This window comes from Megachile rotundata, chromosome 3 (genome assembly GCF_050947335.1).
Source record: "Megachile rotundata isolate GNS110a chromosome 3, iyMegRotu1, whole genome shotgun sequence".
Taxonomy (NCBI): Eukaryota; Metazoa; Arthropoda; class Insecta; order Hymenoptera; family Megachilidae; genus Megachile; species Megachile rotundata.
In genome coordinates, this window is record NC_134985.1 from 10,141,314 (window position 1) to 10,150,038 (window position 8,725).

Sequence of the window (8,725 nt, forward strand, 5' to 3'; positions counted from 1 at the left end):
AAATTAGCATTGCTTAAAAAGCATAAACTATACAATATTACGATGCGACAATTAATTAATGTAATATACCAATATAAAGTAATGCAACATATCAGGGTTATGTACGTATTTTTCCGCCATTTTTTATTGTTCGTTTAACAGATTATCCGTTTTATAAAATGGTTTGATCTTAACTGTAAAATACTATCTAACTTTTATCTAACATTTGTTTAATTTACAAAATGAATCAGTTCTCACTAGGATATGTAGAGTAACAAGAATGTAATAAGTACTTATATTTTTATTTATCTAAATTACTTAAAAAATGCAAGAGATATTGAGGCACACTGTGATAAGAAGAGTTAAGAGAATTGTTGTTTCTGATGTGAACTCTGTACATCTGTATATTTTTTGCTGAGAAAATATAGAAAGGTCGATAAATTTTCCTGAAGTTATTACAGTCACGTATGATTCAAAATATTGCTTAACCTACGGGGAAAAGGGGATAACTTAATCCTTTGCATTTGAAGGAATTCTTGCTGTGGAACTCTGAAAGTTCTTTGTTGAGATGATACAGGAATATAGGAAACTTGATGAATCTTTCTGAAGTTATTACAGTCACGTATGATTCAAAATATTGCTCGATCTCAGAGAAAAAGGGGATAATTTAATTCTTTGTATTGAGAGGAATTTTTATTGTGGCTGATGGGAATTTTTAGTTGGGGAAATGATATAGGAATTTTGTTTCATGAATTTTTATGAAAATACTGCGGTTCTTTGCTGTTAAATGCTGTTATGTTTCCTTGCGTTTTTAAAGTATTTATTTTCGGACTTTATTTATTTTCATACTGTTCCTACCTCATTTTGCGAATTCTTACTTGGGAAAATATAAAAATACAAAAACTCAGTTTGAAGAAATCTTTAGAAATTATTACTTCTCTGTTACTAATTATCTCTCTTCTGTTTTCTTTGTACATTAATTTTCAACATCATACTCATTAAGCTGATTCTTGGAACTACACATATAAAAACGTAAGTTAACCTTCCATTACAGTTTATTAATCATAATAATTCATACCAAAATTGTAAATGAAATTACAATTATATTATTCATAATTATAATTAAATATATCGTATATATTATATCATTAATAATATCGTTATACATATACATTGATATATCATATCATTCGTAAGAGAGCCGCGACAAATTATCGTGTAAAACACATAAAAGCTTACTATAAACTGAAATTTATTAAAAATAAAATGAATATAAATTTATTTTCGCGCGCGTTATTTGACAATTGTACCATCATCACCCTCTAGCCCTAAGCTGCAGAATTAAAACAAAAAATTAAATTTTATCATGAAATAAAATATTTTTACGCTTCATTAACAATTACAAATTCTTATACGAATTCATAAAGTCAGAAAAATGCATTCACAATTAGCTCAGAGCATTACATTCGAAAATTTTTGAACTTGCAATTTAGAACTTATTTCATAACACAGTTAACCATTTATTGAGTTTTTAGAGCAAACAACACTTTCAGGACATTCTAAAGGAAATTAGTTTTGTTTCACGAAGTAATTTGATGCATATTACTGCTTACTAAATTGAAAAAACAATAAAAATTTAATTTAATTTTTAGAAGGACATATGGCGCCATCTCTCCGGCGAACAGGGTGAACTACAACCATTTGAAACACTGGTTTCGTTAGTTCCCGCCTACTACCGCTAGAGGGCGCGACCAATCACAGCCTTCCGGTGATCATCATGGCCGTCAGTCAAGAAGAGTTCAGCTATCATGGCCGTCAGTCAAGAAGAGCTCTGTTATTAAAGCAGTCGGTCAATAAAAGTTCCGTTTACAATTCCGAACAAGTGATCAGTGTTTAAAACAATCGTCGTGTGATCATATTTAATTATATTTAAAAAACAAAATCGTTTAACATTCATTCTGTAATTAAACCTTCATTCAGGAACGTGTAACTAATTTTAATAAACTGATTATAAATGAAATACTAATCTTAATAAAATTAGTTATATTTGTGAAGTTATTAATTAAGTGATTATAAAATATCGAAAGACAATTCCTATAGCCAATTAACAAGTTTAATTGACAAATACGTGCATGATTCTGTTGTGCGACAAAGGATGTGCGCGGGAGACGAGACGCCATTTCGTAAATTTGACTATGAGGCTCGATGACTGCAAAAATGAAGCTTTTACAAGTACAGCACTCATCAGCAGACTTCACAACAATTCGATCAGGTATTTTTAGACAGTAATAAAATAAATACCTGTTTAGTCGAATTTTCGAAAGTGTAAGGTTGAGACACATGTGAATATATCAAGGTGGCCGCAATTTACAATAATACTCATAAATATCTTTAGTAGCAAAGCTAATTACACTAAGTTAGTAATAATAGTATTACTAACTCTTATATAAACCATTATATTAAGAAATTTAAATAAGTTTATGAATGTAAGAATGTTTAACCATCAGTCGATGAAAGACTGACTTATATATCAAATTCATATAATTGTATAAATACAATTTTTGCAATTAATTGAGTTACTAACACTTTAAAAAGGTCTAAAATTTATTAATGTTCCTTGCTGAAGCTTTTTCAGGAGTATTATTGTAAAATAAGCTCAAACTATCAGTATTAATTGAATCTACTGGTAAATGATATATGTGGCGCTATCTATCGGCAGAAAGTAGGAACTAACGAAACCACTGTTTCAAAAGGCTGTAGTTCACCCCGTTTGCCGGAGAGATGGCGCCACTAGTAGCATTTTAAATTGAAATTTAATATTATTGATCTTTTCGTCCTAATAAACAATAATATGCACCAAGTTACTTTATGAAGTAACCCCAATAACCTTTCGGATGCTCGAAAAGTTTTAGTAGCTTGGAAAAATTCATTAAATATACAGATATTTCATTCTGAATCCAGTCCATTAGTTCGCACCTCCTACAGTTAAATAGCTGTATATTTTGACTTTAAATTTTCAAATACAACACTTAGAGCTCACTATTAATGCATTTTTCTGACTTTATAGTATATATAGAACACGCTGTGATCGTTAACATAGCGTCAAAGTGTTTTATTTTATAATAAAATGTGATTTTTTTTTCGATAATTACGAACTTGACAGCCAGATGACTCTGGCAATATTATCTTCGCGCAGAACGCGGGAAAATACAAATTATAAAATGCGTATTGAAACGTGGGTTCTATATTTGAAATTATTAGACTGTCGATTTTGAAAATTGATGAGTTCTCAATTTATAAAATTCCAATATTTCAAAATTCCAAAATTCTAAAATTCTAAAATTCCAATATTCCAAAATTCCAAGCTTCCAAGCTTCCAAAATTCTAAAATTCCAAAATTTAAAAATTCCAAGCTCCTAAAATTCTAAAATTCCAAAATTCAAAATTCCAACATTGGAAATTCCAAAATTCTAAAATTCCACAATTCCAAAATCTCAAAATTCCAAAATTCCACAATTCCACAATTCCGAAATTCCAAGCTTTCAGAATTCTAAAATCTCAAAATTCCAAGCTTCTAAAATTCTAAAATTCCAAAATTCAAAATTCCAACATTGGAAATTCCAAAATTCCAAACTCCAAAATTCGAAAATTCCAAAATTTCAAAATTTCAAAATTCCAAAATTCCAAGCTGCTAAAATTCTAAAATTCCAAAATTCAAAATTCCAAGATCGGAAATTCCAAAATTCCAAGCTTCCAAAATTCTAAAATTTCAAAATTTCAAAATTCCAAGCTTCTGAAATTCTAAAATTCCACAATTCAAAATTCCAACATTGGAAATTCAAAAATTCCAAGCTTCCAAAATTCTAAAATTCTAAAATTTCAAAATTTCAAAATTCCAAGCTTCTAAAATTCTAAAATTCCACAATTCAAAATTCCAAGATCGGAAATTCCAAAATTCCAAACTTCCAAAATTCTAAAATTTCAAAATTCTAAAATTCCAATATTTCAAAATTCCAAAATTCTAAAATTCTAAAATTCCAATATTCCAAAATTCCAAGCTTCCAAGCTTCCAAAATTCTAAAATTCCAAAATTTAAAAATTCCAAGCTCCTAAAATTCTAAAATTCCAAAATTCAAAATTCCAACATTGGAAATTCCAAAATTCTAAAATTCCACAATTCCAAAATCTCAAAATTCCAAAATTCCACAATTCCACAATTCCGAAATTCCAAGCTTTCAGAATTCTAAAATCTCAAAATTCCAAGCTTCTAAAATTCTAAAATTCCAAAATTCAAAATTCCAACATTGGAAATTCCAAAATTCCAAACTCCAAAATTCGAAAATTCCAAAATTTCAAAATTTCAAAATTCCAAAATTCCAAGCTGCTAAAATTCTAAAATTCCAAAATTCAAAATTCCAAGATCGGAAATTCCAAAATTCCAAGCTTCCAAAATTCTAAAATTTCAAAATTTCAAAATTCCAAGCTTCTGAAATTCTAAAATTCCACAATTCAAAATTCCAACATTGGAAATTCAAAAATTCCAAGCTTCCAAAATTCTAAAATTCTAAAATTTCAAAATTTCAAAATTCCAAGCTTCTAAAATTCTAAAATTCCACAATTCAAAATTCCAAGATCGGAAATTCCAAAATTCCAAACTTCCAAAATTCTAAAATTTCAAAATTCTAAAATTCCACAATTCCAAAATTCCAAGCTTTCAAAATTCAAAAATTTCATAATTCCGAGCTTCCAGAATTCTAAAATTCCAAAATTCAAAATTCCAACATTGGAAATTTCAAAATTCCAAAATTTCAAAATTCCAAAATTCCAAAATTCCAAAATTCCAAAGTGAAAGTTCCTGACTTACATACCCTAGAAAAATTGTCTCTATCAATTTGTTATCCATTTAACAACGATAACGCTACAATTCTTTCCTCATATAACAATACCACATATACCTTACAATAAACCAATAAAACATGTAGTATAACATAAACCTGGGACAAAAGGATGGACGAAATAAAAGTAAAAATAAAAATTACGTATTTTGCTCATTTTATTATTTCCAAATCTTGCTTAGAACCTGAAGAAATTCTTTCACAATCTAATAATTAATTAATGATAATTAAGTTTAACATTAACGCCTGACAACGACGAAGTAAAGATTATATATTTATATATGTATATAAACATATATACATACATATATTTATACTAATAATATATATGTATATATATGTGTGTGTATGTATGTATATATGTATGTATATGTATAAGCTAATTCTTGCCCAGACACACATGTTGATATGGAGTTGTTCGCTTTTATCGTTTAATATTTTTTTTTTCTCTTCTACGGGCATATAAATAAAATCTTATTGCTTAATATTTTTTAAATACCTATATATATATACATATACAATTTATACGTATATATATATACGTATGTATGCATGTATGTACGTGCGCGTGTGTATACGTATACATAGTTATATACACACATATATATATACACCCATACAGACGCACACATACAAACACGGTATCGTTATCATTACATATGATGATATGTTTTTGTAGTCCCAATGATTAATATGCACGCATTTGTGCAAATGCCTCAGTGTGAGACACGTTATGGACGGATTGACCCAGATGCAAAGTGGACGTTCCGAATAATCGAACACATATTCTGAAACCGATCGAAAAATACAACTGTGTATTTTTCTCCTTCAAATTTTGGACTTAATCGCTGCAGCAAAAAAAAGAGATACGATCAGTTTCATCGATCTTCGGAATGTCCTCACGTATCCGGCAGTATTCTGACGAGGCCTAAGATTGTCGTTTGAACCTCGTCCGTAAATGAAATAAAAAAAAAAGAAAAAGAGAGAGAGACGCGCTTGACGGCTCGCATATCCTGTTGTGTGTTTGCGACCGTCGGATCGATCGCGGAGAGGCATCACTCAAAAGCCCCGTCGACATACTGATTGATATCTTATTAATTGCTCGCTAAATATCGATACTTTTTTTTCATTATATCTGAATTAATTTCATATCGCTACGGTAAAGTTATTATTTTTTCTTTCATTTTAGATATCACAATAACCTTACACAGAAAGCTGCAACTAATAATTATAGTAATATTAATATTATTATTATTTTAATCATTATTACTTCATTATTATTATTATTAAATATTATTATTTATCGTTATTAATTATTATTGTTGTGTTTATCATCTACCTTGTAAATACGTCGGGATTCTTTAATCGTCAACGGAAACACAGTAATTCTCACGCTTTTTCCTCCTTGCTTCTTTTCTTTAAATATAACTGCGCATGCGCAGAATTTTTTACGTTGACGAAGGATGGAGGAGTTTTATCTGTGATCAATGAAACTTTCCAAACGAAGTAATTGTTTGCTGATTATGGTTCTTAGTTTCCGGCACGTCCCCGTTCTTTCATCGAACTTCACTTCTTTATCTTTTTCTTAACGGTGCTTGAGTCGATTATTCGAGAAGCTTGGTTCGTCACATCGACAATTTATATATTATTACTACGTGTGTTAATCGAGAATAGAATGAATGTTTCGTAGAAATTGCAGTAGCAGTTTTAGTATATTTCGTTCAAGCGAAGCGGCCATTTTCTACACGTTTACGCGGCAAATTCGAACGCGAGCATTCAAACTCTTGGTTTTTGGTAATACGCTGTAGAATGAACAATTTCTTTTTTGAAATTATGATGGTTCTTCAAATATTTATACATTTCTTCATTTTTTATGAGCACGATATAATATACTTTTAGAAATTTAGAAATGTTAGAAATTTAATTCTTCATTTGAATCTAGAAAAATAAAAATGTAAGATTTTGTTTTTTATTTTTTTACATATTCTGACAAATGTGTTATTCCTTGGAATTTTGTTAAATTTAAATTGTCATACTTTTTTGCGTTACTTTTGTAGTGTTTGAAATATTTGCAAAATTAACTAATTCTTGTCTAAACGAATTTTTATAATTCAACAAACATTTTGTATATGTTGCAGTATTTTCTTGCTGTAAGAATTCACAAATAATAATTATAACAACTTCATCAGAAATAATGTATTTCTATAAAATTATTATATCAAACAATTAAATGAAGTTATAAAATGATTTAATATTTCAATCAAATCAAATTAATTTGTTTTTACTGAGTTAGACATTTTTTTTCGTTGACAATTTTTCACATATTTTTCACAATTCTCTTTCCATCAAATGTCAAAAATAAAAAATGTTTGTATCTGCATTATTTATAAATTTACATTCATTTCGATGAATTTCAATCAATATTTCATGATTAATGAATATTTTAATATTTCATTTTGAGGGTTTTTTAAGAATTTAAAAATTTGACGCGTTTTCCACAGCGATTATTTTTCAGAATTTCCATATCGGATTCCACTTGTAAAATATTGAAAACAAATAAATCGCATTACTTTTTACTCTACTCTCGATTAATAAATTTACACATTCCGTGTAATGTGTGTACACTGAATCGAGAACTCACACATATGTCGCATCTTACATCACACATGAATTCGCAGTAATTTCTATTATTTAACAAAAAGTTTGAACTCGAACTTATTGACAAAATACATGGGATCATTTTTTCAACCAAGATTCTCCTTTAAAACAAGTTAGAAATTAACAATTTAATATTTGAGTACATTCTGAACACGTTGATTGCTACAGTAGAAATAATGAAATCTTCAGAAACAAATTTCAAGGTTTAAATTTCTAATTTCATTTTTGAGATACTATTTTCAGTTTTTAAAGCAAGTTCAGAGGTACATTCATAAACAAAAGGAACATTTGTTCTTGTATAAAAACTGAATTTAGAGAATTAAATATTTACTTAAAAACGTGTTTATACTTGTTCTTTCAAAAGAAGAACCCTTTCATTCTTCACACAAGATGGAGGAATTTAGGGTGTTTATTTAAACGTTTTTAGGTTAATATTTGCGAACAGCTTTTGTAGATGGACAATACATGAAATGTTTCTGTATGTATTAATACAAGAAAATTTGAATAAAATTTCAGTAGTATTCATGTCAAATTTTAATCAAATATTTGCTTAAATTTTGTAGCATAAGTCATTGCATCCATAACAATCAACGCATTAAAATTAACCAATAAATTCATTTTCTAACCCTCCTACAGATAACGTGGTAATTATTTTCTGTATTTTTGCAAGTTACATTATTAGAATTAATGGAGTACTCGAGCACTGCAAAACCTAATAATTTTATAAATAATTTGCTCATGAATTTTTACTTCTGTTTTATTTAATGAAAATTGAACAAGTAAGTTTGCTTATTTTCCTTTCAACTTAAGCAATAAATTATTCTGTAATTTTGAAGAATCACTCCATTATTCTACAAGATTTAACTTTGATCGATTATTATTAAATTATAGAACCCAACTTAACTAAATTTTTACTAGATTCTTCGTGTTAATTAATTCATTTACTTTTTAGACGAAACGTTCATTGTTCAATTTACATGAATTCATATTTTTAATATTAGTAGCACTTTTAGTGCCCACCTTGTTTATACATAATTCTGTATAATATAAACATTATAAATAAACATTATAGTTTGTTTTATAAACAAACTCGTGTATTCATAAATATCCATAAGTAAGATATTTACAAATAAATGAAAGTGAAAAGTAATCTGCACTCAGAGGGTTAGAAAATCATTTTTCATTCGAAGCTG